Source organism: Triticum urartu, chromosome 5A (genome assembly GCF_056163025.1).
Source record: "Triticum urartu cultivar PI428250 chromosome 5A, HENAU_Tu73, whole genome shotgun sequence".
In the NCBI taxonomy this organism is placed as follows: Eukaryota; Viridiplantae; Streptophyta; class Magnoliopsida; order Poales; family Poaceae; genus Triticum; species Triticum urartu.
Window position 1 is genome coordinate 11,962,824 of NC_141877.1, and position 13,088 is coordinate 11,975,911.

The 13,088-nt window shown below is 45.4% G+C and overlaps 1 pseudogene; it reads right to left on the reverse strand.

Moving 5' to 3' along the window:
* Nucleotides 1-461: 461 nt before the first annotated feature.
* On the reverse strand, nucleotides 462-12,491 carry LOC125555430 (uncharacterized; annotated as a pseudogene).
* Nucleotides 12,492-13,088: the final 597 nt, after the last annotated feature.

The window sequence follows — 13,088 nt, forward strand, 5'->3', positions numbered from 1 at the left end:
GCCCAGTGGCATTTTTGAACATGTGTCTAACAAAGCGATGCATTTTTGAGCAGTTGAAATTCCTAGTAGCAAAACTGAGTAGTGGGACACAACCGATGACATAAATGATAAAAACCCTTTATAAAAAGTGTGTTCATGGGCCGGCCCAGCTGCATGTGTGAGTGACAATTCCTTTAGTGAGAGAGAAGCTTCTGTCTAGCTTAATGCGAGACATAGCTGTCGCGCTTTTAAGTTTGTTTGGAACTAAATTTGTTACTCTGCCTGTTGTGGGCTTCCTGCGTCTTGGTCCTAAAAAATTCCATTAAGAGATCATGAACATCCGTGTTATAGCAGCTCTCCAAGTGCAGGTGTATCACATCTCAGAGACATAAATGCATTGCCCACAATGGAGCTAATAGAAATAGGGATTGCCATGTAATTTCTTCCCTTAGACATTTCAAAAAATACTAAGCATACTGCATTATTATTTTATTTTAAGCAAGCATACTGCTTGTATGTCCCTGCATTGACAGAAACTGATTCTAAAATTATTTCACAGTACTGCAAAGAAAATCCATCTACAAGATCATCAAGCACCTCTAATCTCTCACATTCCTCCCAATCACGCTGATTTGGGACTATTTCAAGGCTCCCAAGCTCCTGCTCGTCGTCTTCAACAACATGCCAATCAAGAAGATGGATACGAATCAGCCTTGGCGACGCCCTCATGATCTGCTTCACAAAAGAAGTCTGCCAACTAACTCCATTGAAGCCAATGACCACTAGTTCCTTCAGGAGATGGTACTCATGTTCCCCTTGCACATCTAGTCCAATACTCATGTTCTCTTAGTTGCTGTCAATCTGCACTCAAAAAAAGTTTTGATTTTAGAAATTATTGAGAACTAGAGCGTACATTTGAATGCATACACAACTATGAGATTATTTCATCCAGAAATGACATACATGAAGATGGAGCGACTCCAAAGAAGGTGCGGCATCTAGTAGGATGAAAATCGAGGATATGTCCCAATATATTGGCACGTTGGCAATGAAAAGCTTCCTGAGATGACTGAACCGACTGGGAATGGCGGTTGGTTCAATCCACATCTACATACACGACGATGCAATGATATTTTACTAGGTTGAGATGTAAAGTTGGCATTCCAAAATGGTTTTCTGAGGTAGGTTACTCGCCTGAGGTCCTTTCAGCTGCAGAACAAGGTACTCCAGCAGTGGCATCCCTTTGAAGAATTTGCTCAGTGGATATGTCTTGTTGCTACTAGAGGAATTGTCTTCACAGTGCAATAACATTTTATAATCACTGCAAAACATAGCCATATAAATAAACAGATTTACATAATTAAATTATTCAGGATATGGGACCGCCAATTAGAATTATCATTGAATTCATATACGATAATATTCTTTATAAGCCTTATTACAAGGCAGCTGGTAAACTTGATGAAGTTTTAATATCTAAATTCATTTCTTGTGATATTATAACCTGGTGTCTATATAGATGATATACTCATAATAAGCGAATGTTGAGCCGGGCCCAGGTTGGTATCGCGAGTCAACTTTACATTTCTTACCTGCTCGAGCTGAAGCTAGTGATTCTACCGTTATCTCCAATTTGCAAGAAGTTCAAACTCACATGCCTAAGTCGAGGCACCTCCCCATAATGGGCGATTTGATTATTTGCCACTATTTTCTTTGGCCTTTGACAATTTGCTACTAGTTAGATTGTAATTGATCTGATGACACGATTTTCTTTGCGCTTTGATCTTTTGCCACTTTTTCACACAAAAACAATACTTACAAATGATGGATAAAATATATGCACAAAACAATGAACAGGTTTACCCTTTGTGGCTGTTTGACTAAAACAGAGCTCACTGATTCCCCAAATCGGGATGAATCCAGTCGCGGCCGCCGTTCTCTCTGGCTTTCCAGCGCCTCGTGCTTGCCTCTCTTCTCCCTGTTTCCACATGCTGATGAATCCATCCATGAGCCAAGTCGCCAAGATGCATCCAGCCATGGACGGCGCGAGACGACCTGCACGGAGGCGGCGGCCGTGCGGCTCAAGGACCGCGTGGGACGACCTGCACAAGAAGGTGGACGGAGTAGAGCACGGTGTCGGATTCCGTACCATGGACGAGCTACTGATGTTCGAGGCGGCGAAGGGAAAGGTCGGTCCGTCCACGCGGTGCTGTACGCCGCGTCCCTGCAGGCTGCAGCAGTGGTCATCGGAGCCGCAGCGGCAGCGCACATCACGGCAACGCGGTTGCCGGCTGCCGAGCACAAGCAGCAGCGGTTGCGCACATCATGGAACCACGATGGCCGGCACAAGAGTGTTGGAAATATGCCCTAGAGGCAATAATAAATTGGTTATTATTATATTTCATTGTTCATGATAATCGTTTATTATCTATGCTATAATTGTATTAATAGGAAACTCAGATACATGTGTGGATACATAGACAACACCATGTCCCTAGTAAGCCTCTAGTTGACTAGCTCGTTGATCAATAGATGATTATGGTTTCCTAACCATGGACATTGGATGTCGTTGATAACGGGATCACATCATTAGGAGAATGATGTGATGGACAAGACCCAATCCTAAGCATAGCACTAGATCATGTAGTTCGTATGCTAAAGCTTTTCTAATGTCAAGTATCATTTCCTTAGACCATGAGATTGTGCAACTCCCGGATACCGTAGGAGTGCTTTGGGTGTGCCAAACGTCACAACGTAACTGGGTGGCTATAAAGGTACACTACGGGTATCTCCGAAAGTGTCTGTTGGGTTGGCACGAATCGAGACTGGGATTTGTCACTCCGTGTAAACGGAGAGGTATCTCTGGGCCCACTCGGTAGGACATCATCATAATGTGCACAATGTGATCAAGGAGTTGATCACGGGATGATGTGTTACGGAACGAGTAAAGAGACTTGCCGGTAACGAGATTGAACAAGGTATCGGGATACCGACGATCGAATCTCGGGCAAGTATCGTACCGCTAGACAAAGGGAATTGTATACGGGATTGATTAAGTCCTTGACATCATGGTTCATCTGATGAGATCATCGTGGAACATGTGGGAGCCAACATGGGTATCCAGATCCCGCTGTTGGTTATTGACCGAAGAACGTCTCGGTCATGTCTGCATGTCTCCTGAACCCGTAGGGTCTACACACTTAAGGTTCGGTGACGCTAGGGTTATAGAGATATTAGTATGCGGTAACCCGAAAGTTGTTCGGAGTCCCGGATGAGATCCCGGACGTCACGAGGAGTTCCGGAATGGTCCGGAGGTAAAGAATTATATATAGAAAGTGCTATTTCGGCCATCGGGACAAGTTTCGGGGTCATAGGTATTGTACCGGGACCACCGGAAGGGTCCCGGGGGTCCACCGGGTGGGTCCACCTGCCCCGGGGAGCCACATGGGCTGAAGGGGGTGCGCCTTGGCCTATATGGGCCAAGGGCACCAGCCCCTAGAGGCCCATGCGCCAAGAGAAGAGAAAAAGGGGAGAGTCCTAAAGGGGGAAGGCACCTCCGAGGTGCCTTGGGGAGGATGGACTCCTCCCCACCCTTGGCCGCACCCTTCCTTGGAGGAAGGGGCAAGGGCTGCGCCTCCCCTCTCCCTTGGCCCTATATATAGTGGGGAAAAGGAGGAGCAAACCAATCTAAGGCCTGGCGCCTCCCTCTCCCTCCCGTGATACATCTACCTCCTCCCGCAGCGCTTAGCGAAGCCCTGTTGGAATCCCGCTACTTCCACCACGCCGTCGTGCTGCTGGATCTCCATCAACCTCTCCCTCTCTCCTTGCTGGATCAAGGCATGGGAGACGTCACCGGGCTGTACGTGTGTTGAACGCGGAGGTGTCGTCCGTTCGGCACTAGGATCATCGGTGATCTGAATCACGACGAGTACGACTCCATCAACCCCGTTCACTTGAACGCTTCCGCTTAGCGATCTACAAGGGTATGTAGATGCACTCTCCTTCCCCTCGTTGCTGGTCTCTCCATAGATAGATCTTGGTGACACGTAGGAAAATTTTGAATTTCTGCTACGTTCCCCAACAGTGGCATCATGAGCTAGGTCTATTGCGTAGATTCTATGCACGAGTAGAACACAAAGTAGTTGTGGGCGTTGATTTTGTTCAATATGCTTGCCGTTACTAGTCTTATCTTGATTCGGCGGCATCGTGGGATGAAGCGGCCCGGACCGACCTTACACGTACTCTTACGTGAGACAGGTTCCACCGACTGACATGCACTAGTTGCATAAGGTGGCTAGCGGGTGTCTGTCTCTCCTACTTTAGTCGGATCGGATTCGATGAAAAGGGTCCTTATGAAGGGTAAATAGCAATTGGCATATCACGTTGTAGTCTTTGCGTAGGTAAGAAACGTTCTTGCTAGAAACCCATAGCAGCCACGTAAAACATGCAAACAACAATTAGAGGACGTCTAACTTGTTTTTGCAGGGTATGCTATGTGATGTGATATGGCCAAAGGATGTGATGAATGATATATGTGATGTATGAGATTGATCATGTTCTTGTAATAGGAATCACGACTTGCATGTCGATGAGTATGACAACCGGAAGGAGCCATAGGAGTTGTCTTAATTTATTTATGACCTGCGAGTCAACATAAACGTCATGTAATTACTTTACTTTATTGCTAACCGTTAGCTGTAGTAGTAGAAGTAATAGATGACGTGACAACTTCAAGAAGACACGATGATGGAGATCATGGTGTCATGCCGGTGACGATGATGATCATGGAGCCCTGAAGATGGAGATCAAAAGGAGCAAAGTGATGATGGCCATATCATGTCACTATTTGATTGCATGTGATGTTTATCATGTTTATACATCTTATTTGCTTAGAACGACGGTAGTAAATAAGATGATCCCTCATTAAAATTTCAAGAAGTGTTCTCCCCTAACTGTGCACCGTTGCTACAGTTCGTCGTTTCTAAGCACGCCGTGATGATCGGGTGTGATGGATCCTTACGTTCACATACAACGGGTGTTGACGAGCCTAGCATGTACAGACATGGCCTCGGAACACAGCAAAACACTTAGGGTTAACTTGACGAGCCTAGCATGTACAGACATGGCCTCAGAACACAGAAGACCGAAAGGTCGAGCATGAGTCGTATAGAAGATACGATCAACATGAAGATGTTCACCGACGTTGGCTAGTCCGTCTCACGTGATGATCGGACACGGCCTAGTTGACTCGGATCATGTAATCACTTAGATGACTAGAGGGATGTCTATCTAAGTGGGAGTTCATAAGATGAACTTAATTATCTTGAACATAGTCAAAAAGGATTTTGCAAATTATGTCGTAGCTCGCGCTTCAGTTCTACTGTTTAGAGATGTTCCTAGAGAAAATTTAGTTGATAGTAGCAATTATGCGGACTAGGTCCGTAAACCGAGGATTGTCCTCATTGCTTCATAGAAGGCTTATGTCCTTAATGCACCGCTCAGTGTGCTGAACCTCGAACGTTGTCTGTGGATGTTGCGAACATCTGACATACACGTTTTGATAACTACGTGATAGTTCAGTTAAACGGTTTAGAGTTGAGGCACCGAAGACGTTTTTGAAACGTCGCGAAACATATGAGATGTTTTGAGGGCTGAAATTGGGATTTCAGGCTCGTGCCCACGTCAAGAGGTATAAGACCTCCGACGATTTTCTTAGCCTGCAAACTAAGGGAGAAAAGCTCAATTGTTGAGCTTGTGCTCAGATTGTCTGAGTACAACAATCATTTGAATCGAGTGGGAGTTGATCTTCCAGATGATATAGTGATGTTTCTCCGAAGTCATTACCACCAAGCTGCTAGAGCTTCGTGATGAACTATAATATATCAGGGACATATATGATGATCCTTGAGATATTCGCGATGTTTGACACCACGAAAGTAGAAATCAAGAAGGAGCATCAATTGTTGATGGTTAGTGAAACCACTAGTTTCAAGAAGGGCAAGGGAACAAAGGGATACTTCATGAAACGGCAATTCAGCTGCTGCTCTAGTGAAGAATCCCAAGGTTAAATCCAAACCCGAGACTGAGTGCTTCTGTAATAAGGGGAACAGCCACTAGAGCAGTATTACCCTAGATACTTGGTAGATGAGAAGGCTGTCAATAGAAGTATATTATATACATTATGTTAATGTGTACTTTACTAGTACTCCTAGTAGCACCAGGGTATTAGATACCAGTTCGGTTGCTAAGTGTTAGTAACTCGAAATAAAAGCTACGGAATAAACGGGGACTAGCTAAAGGTGAGATGACGATATGTGTTGGAAGTGTTTCCAATGTTGATATGATCAAGCATCGCACGCTCCCTCTACCATCGAGATTGGTGTTTGCGTTGAGCATAGACGTGATTGGATTATGTCTATCGCAATACGGTTATTCATTTAAGGAGAATAATGGTTACTCTGTTTATTTGAATAATACCTTCAATGGTCTTGCGCCTAAAATGAATGGTTTATTGAATCTCGATCGTAGTGATACACATGTTCATGCCAAAAGATAGTAATGATAGTACCACCTACTTGTGGCACAGCCACGTAAGTCATATCGGTATAAAACGCATGAAGAAGCTCCATGTTGATGGATCTTTGGACTCACTCATTTTTGAAAAGTTTGAGACATGCGAACCATGTCTGTTGGTGTATATGCATGAAGAAACTCCATGCAAATGGACCGTTCGGACTCACTTGATTTTGAATCACTTGAGACATGCAAATCATACCACATGGGCAAGATGACTGAAAGCCTCGGTTTCAGTAAAATGGAACTAGAAAGCAATTTGTTGGAAGTAATACATTTTGATGTGTGCAGTCCAATGAGTGCTGAGGCATGTAGTGGATATCGTTATGTTCTTACTTCACAAATGATTTGAGTAGATGTTGAGTACATTTACTTGATGAATCACGAGTCTGAATTATTGAAAGGTTCAAGTAATTTCAGGGTGAAGTTGAAAGATCGTCGTGACAAGAGGATAAAATATCTATGATATGATCATAGAGATGAATATCTGAATTACGAGTTTGGCACAGAATTAAGACATTGTGGAAATTGTTTCACAACTGATACAGCCTGGAACACCATGGTGTGATGGTGTGTCCGAACATCATAACTGCACCTTATTGGATATGATGCATACCATGATGTCTCTTATCGAATTACCACAATAGTTTATGGGTTAAGCATTAGAGACAACCACATTCACTTTAAATAGGGCACCACGTAATTCCAATGAGATGACACCGTATGAACTATGGTTTAGAGAAACCTAAGCTGTCATTTCTTAAAAATTTGGGGCTGCGACGCTTATGTGAAAAAGTTTCAGGCCGATAAGCTCGAACCCAAAGAGGATAAATACATCTTCATAGGACACCCAAAACAGCTGGGTATACCTCCTGTCTCAGATTTGAAAGCAATAAGGGATTGTTTCTAGAATCGGGTCCTTTCTCGAGGAAAAGTTTCTCTCGAAAGAATTGAGTGGGAGGATGGTGGAGACTTGATGAGGCTATTGAACCGTCTCTTCAACTAGTGTGTAGCAGGGCACAGGAAGTTGTTCCTGTGGCACCTACATCAATTGAAGTGGAAGCTTATGATAGTGATCATGAAACTTCAGATCAAGTCACTACCAAACCTCGTGGGATGACAAGGATGCGTACTACTTCAGACTGGTACGTAATCCTGTCTTGGAAGTCATGTTGCTAGACAACAATGAACCTACGAGCTATGGAGAAGCGATGGTGGGCCTGGATTCCGATAGATGGCTCGAGGCCATAAAATCCAAGAGAGGATCCATGTATGAAAACAAAGTGTAGACTTTGGAAGAACTACTTGATGGTCGTAAGGCTGTTGGGTTCATATGGATTTTAAAAGGAAGACGGACAATGATGGTAAATGTCACCATTAAGAAAGCTCGACTTGTCGTTAAGAAGTTTCCCGACGAGTTCAAGGAGTTGACTACGGTGAGACTTTCTCACTCGTAGCGATGCTAAGAGTCTGTTGGAATTATATTAGCGATTACTGCATTATTTATGAAATCTTGCAGATAGGATGTCAAAACATTGTTTCCTCGACGATTTTCTTGAGGAAAGGTTGTATGTGATACAACCGGAAGGTTTTGTCAATCCTGAAAGATGCTGATAAGTATGCAAAGCTCCAGCAATCCTTCTGAGGACTGGAGTAAGCATCTCGGAGTTGGAATGTATGCTTTGATGATCAAAGATTTTGGTGTATACAAAGTTTATGAGAAACTTGTATTTCCAAAGAAGTGAGTGGGAGCACTATAGAATTTCTGATGAGTATGTGTTGTTGACATATTATGGATCAGAAATGACATAGAATTTCTGGAAAGTATATAGGGTTATTTGGAAAGTGTTTTTCAATGGAAAGCCTGGATTAAGCTACTTGAACATTGAGCATCAAGATCTATAAGAATAGATCAAAACGCTTAATGGTATTTTCAAATGAGCACATACCTTGACATGATCTTGAAGGTGTTCAAGATGGGTCAGTCAAAGAAGGAGTTCTTGCCTGAGTTGTAAGGTATGAAGTTAAGACTTAAAGCTCGACCACGGCAGAATAGAGAGAAAGGACGAAAGTCGTCCCCTGTGCTTAAGACATAGGCTCTACAGTATGCTATGCTGTGTACCGCACCTGAAGTGTGCCTTGCCATGAGTCAGTCAAGGGGTACAAGAGTGATCCAAGAATGGATCACAGGACAGCGGTCAAAGTTATCCTTAGTAACTAGTGGACTAAGGAATTTTCTCGATTATGGAGGTGGTAAAAGAGTTCGTCGTAAAGGGTTACGTCGATGCAAGCTTAACACCTATCCGGATAGCTCTGAGTAGAGATATCGGATATGTATAATGGAGCAACAATTTAGAATAGCTCCAAGTAGAACAGTTATTTGGAATAGCTCCAAATAGAGCGTGGTAGCTACATCTAGGAGATGACATAGAGATTTGTAAAGAACACACGGATCTGAAAGGTTCAGACCCGTTGACTAAAACCTCTCTCACAAGCAACAAGATCAAACCCAGAACTCATTGAGTGTTAATCACATAGTGATGTGAACTAGGTTATTGACTCTAGTAAACTCTTTGGATGTTGGTCACATGGCGATGCGACCTGTGAGTGTTAATCACATGGCGATGTGAACTAGATTATTGACTCTAGTGCAAGTGGGAGACTGTTGGAAATATGCCCTAGAGGCAATAATAAATTGGTTATTATTATATTTCATTGTTCATGATAATCGTTTATTATCTATGCTATAATTGTATTAATAGGAAACTCAGATACATGTGTGGATACATAGACAACACCATGTCCCTAGTAAGCCTCTAGTTGACTAGCTCGTTGATCAATAGATGGTTATGGTTTCCTAACCATGGACATTGGATGTCGTTGATAACGGGATCACATCATTAGGAGAATGATGTGATGGACAAGACCCAATCCTAAGCATAGCACTAGATCGTGTAGTTCGTATGCTAAAGCTTTTCTAATGTCAAGTATCATTTCCTTAGACCATGAGATTGTGCAACTCCCGGATACCGTAGGAGTGCTTTGGGTGTGCCAAACGTCACAACGTAACTGGGTGGCTATAAAGGTACACTACGGGTATCTCCGAAAGTGTCTGTTGGGTTGGCACGAATCGAGACTGGGATTTGTCACTCCGTGTAAACGGAGAGGTATCTCTGGGCCCACTCGGTAGGACATCATCATAATGTGCACAATGTGATCAAGGAGTTGATCACGGGATGATGTGTTACGGAACGAGTAAAGAGACTTGCCGGTAACGAGATTGAACAAGGTATCGAGATACCGACGATCGAATCTCGGGCAAGTATCGTACCGCTAGACAAAGGGAATTGTATACGGGATTGATTAAGTCCTTGACATCATGGTTCATCCGATGAGATCATCGTGGAACATGTGGGAGCCAACATGGGTATCCAGATCCCGCTGTTGGTTATTGACCGGAGAACGTCTCGGTCATGTCTGCATGTCTCCCGAACCCGTAGGGTCTACACACTTAAGGTTCGGTGACGCTAGGGTTATAGAGATATTAGTATGCGGTAACCCGAAAGTTGTTCGGAGTCCCGGATGAGATCTCGGACGTCACGAGGAGTTCCGGAATGGTCCGGAGGTAAAGAATTATATATAGAAAGTGCTATTTCGGCCATCGGGACAAGTTTCGGGGTCATCGGTATTGTACCGGGACCACCGGAAGGGTCCCGGGGGTCCACCGGGTGGGTCCACCTGCCCCGGGGAGCCACATGGGCTGAAGGGGGTGCGCCTTGGCCTATATGGGCCAAGGGCACCAGCCCCTAGAGGCCCATGCGCCAAGAGAAGAGAAAAAGGGGAGAGTCCTAAAGGGGGAAGGCACCTCCGAGGTGCCTTGGGGAGGATGGACTCCTCCCCACCCTTGGCCGCACCCTTCCTTGGAGGAAGGGGCAAGGGCTGCGCCTCCCCTTCTCCCTTGGCCCTATATATAGTGGGGAAAAGGAGGAGCAAACCAATCTAAGGCCTGGCGCCTCCCTCTCCCTCCCGTGACACATCTACCTCCTCCCGCAGCGCTTAGCGAAGCCCTGTTGGAATCCCGCTACTTCCACCACGCCGTCGTGCTGCTGGATCTCCATCAACCTCTCCCTCTCTCCTTGCTGGATCAAGGCATGGGAGACGTCACCGGGCTGTACGTGTGTTGAACGCGGAGGTGCCGTCCGTTCGGCACTAGGATCATCGGTGATCTGAATCACGACGAGTACGACTCCATCAACCCCGTTCACTTGAACACTTCCGCTTAGCGATCTACAAGGGTATGTAGATGCACTCTCCTTCCCCTCGTTGCTGGTCTCTCCATAGATAGATCTTGGTGACACGTAGGAAAATTTTGAATTTCTGCTACGTTCCCCAACAAAGAGCACATCCCGGGATGTAACCGCCGGCTGCCGTGGGAGGGGGAGTGGGACAGAGAGGAGTAACTTCGCGGGGATGTAGTCGCCGCGGACGACCAGGGAGGCAGGGACGTCCGTCGTCGAGGACCACCAAATGCGACTCCCCGTCGAGTAGCCGCCGAGGTCTCCTGGTGTTGCTGCCCGCGAGAGGAAGGGGATGAGACGAGCGACCGAGAGCTCCTCTCCCGTCAATCTGGGAGCATGGGTGTTTCGATCATTATACGTGGGGCCCATCCGACAGAGGGCAAAAAATCAAAGTCCGATGTAAAGAGTGGCCACAGATCAATTACCATGTAAGAAGTGGCAAATTCTCAAAATGCAAAGTAATTGATGGCAAAAAATCAAAAAACCCCACCATAATATAGTTTGGTTGGCTGACCCCCACAAACAAAAGTTTCAAGACAAGGCAGTGACTGCAGGAATTTTTTTTTGAGCATCAGTACAGACACAAGCGCTTATATACACGCGTATACACTCACTTCTATGAACGCACACACGCATACCCTACCCCTACTGAAAGCGTATCGCCGGAAATCCAGAAATAAATCCAGAAATAATGCGAGCACCAGGATTTGAACCTTGGTGGGTTGGGGATACCACTGTCCACCTAACCAACTCAACAACAGATTGATTCGCAGTGACTGCAGGAATTGTTTTGCCTATTTTGCAGTTGTCCACTTGCAGCCTCCAACTTGGATGCTGGAGCATTGATTCGTAAAACAGGATAGGAGACACAAGAATATTTGAGCCTGAAATCCACCAGCTGCACACAGTTGGTCAGAACATCACAAACGCCTCCAAGATCCGAAATTTTGCACAGAGTGAGTTCCGTGAGTCTGTGAAACAATGAGGAGTTGAACGCAAAATGATGAAAACAACGTGATAGGACAAGCCGCTTCAGCCGCACATTCTACAATCCATCCAAAAGCCGAAAGTCATAGAGAGGACACCCGAAGCCTTCAAAGTGTGTCTCTTTGGGAGTTGTGGGGTGGCTCGACAGGTGACACATGTGTCTTTTTCGGAGTTATGGGATGGTGCATGTCGCCGGCAGGTGAAGCCATCGGTGGACGTGCTACCGGCGGATGCTACGCACGGCGTCTTATATGGAGACGTCAAGTCATGCCCGCTAGCGGCAGGTGATGCACGGTGGCTCCGGCGGAGGTGTCATGTTTAGCTTGCTGCCGTCGGATCGAAGGTGATGCGGCAGTAGCGGGAGGCAGGCGGTATGGGATGTCTTTGTCTTCCGTTGTCTCCTCCAGAGGTATCCGGCTATCGAGGTGTCGGTAGACGGATAAGGGCGAATGGTACATACGGCTTCAACGATGAGTTTATGCACTCCGGTGGAAACACAAAATCTCTGATCAAACTATGTCGTCACGCGCTGTGTCGTGTCCTTGCTGAAGGTGGTGGATTGAGGCTTGGCTTTCGGGATGAGAATCCGGAGTTCAACCTTATGGTGGACTCGCCATCATCGACGCACGTGCGGTGATTCCTTCTTGAAGGCATAGGCTAGGAGTTGTATATTTTCGTTTATATTGTGTCTTGTATCATAGGGATTAGTGGCTATCTATGAGGACGTACTGTCGCGAGGTATACGGCCTCAGGGTTTGTTTTTTGATTTATTTCCGGATCGATGATGTTCTGCTGCTGGATTTTGTATTTTTAATAATATATGGCTGCATGGATCATCCTGATGCAGAAGCCACTGGTTATATATCCTCCTTTAAAAAAAAATTTGATTAGGATCTCATCAGGTAAGGTGCTGATCCTATCGTCACAATTATTGTGTTCCTTGCTCCAATGCATCTGGTTTAGTTTTCCATGAGAAAGAATACGCAATTATATTCGGTGATTACAAAAGAAGTTTAGACAGAGGTAAATACACCAGAGGTGCCTAAACTTGTTCGGCGCGGTCACTTTAGTGCTTAACTTGTAAAATGTCAAAAACCAGTGCCACAACTTGTCCATTTGGTGCATATACGGTGTCTCGCTCGTACGCCGCCGTATTTGCTTGTCGCGTGGCCTGACAGCTGGCGTGTGGCCCACAGGTCAGTGGGTGAGAGCGCAGGAAGAGATGAGTCGAACGAGCGCAGCGGTTATTTT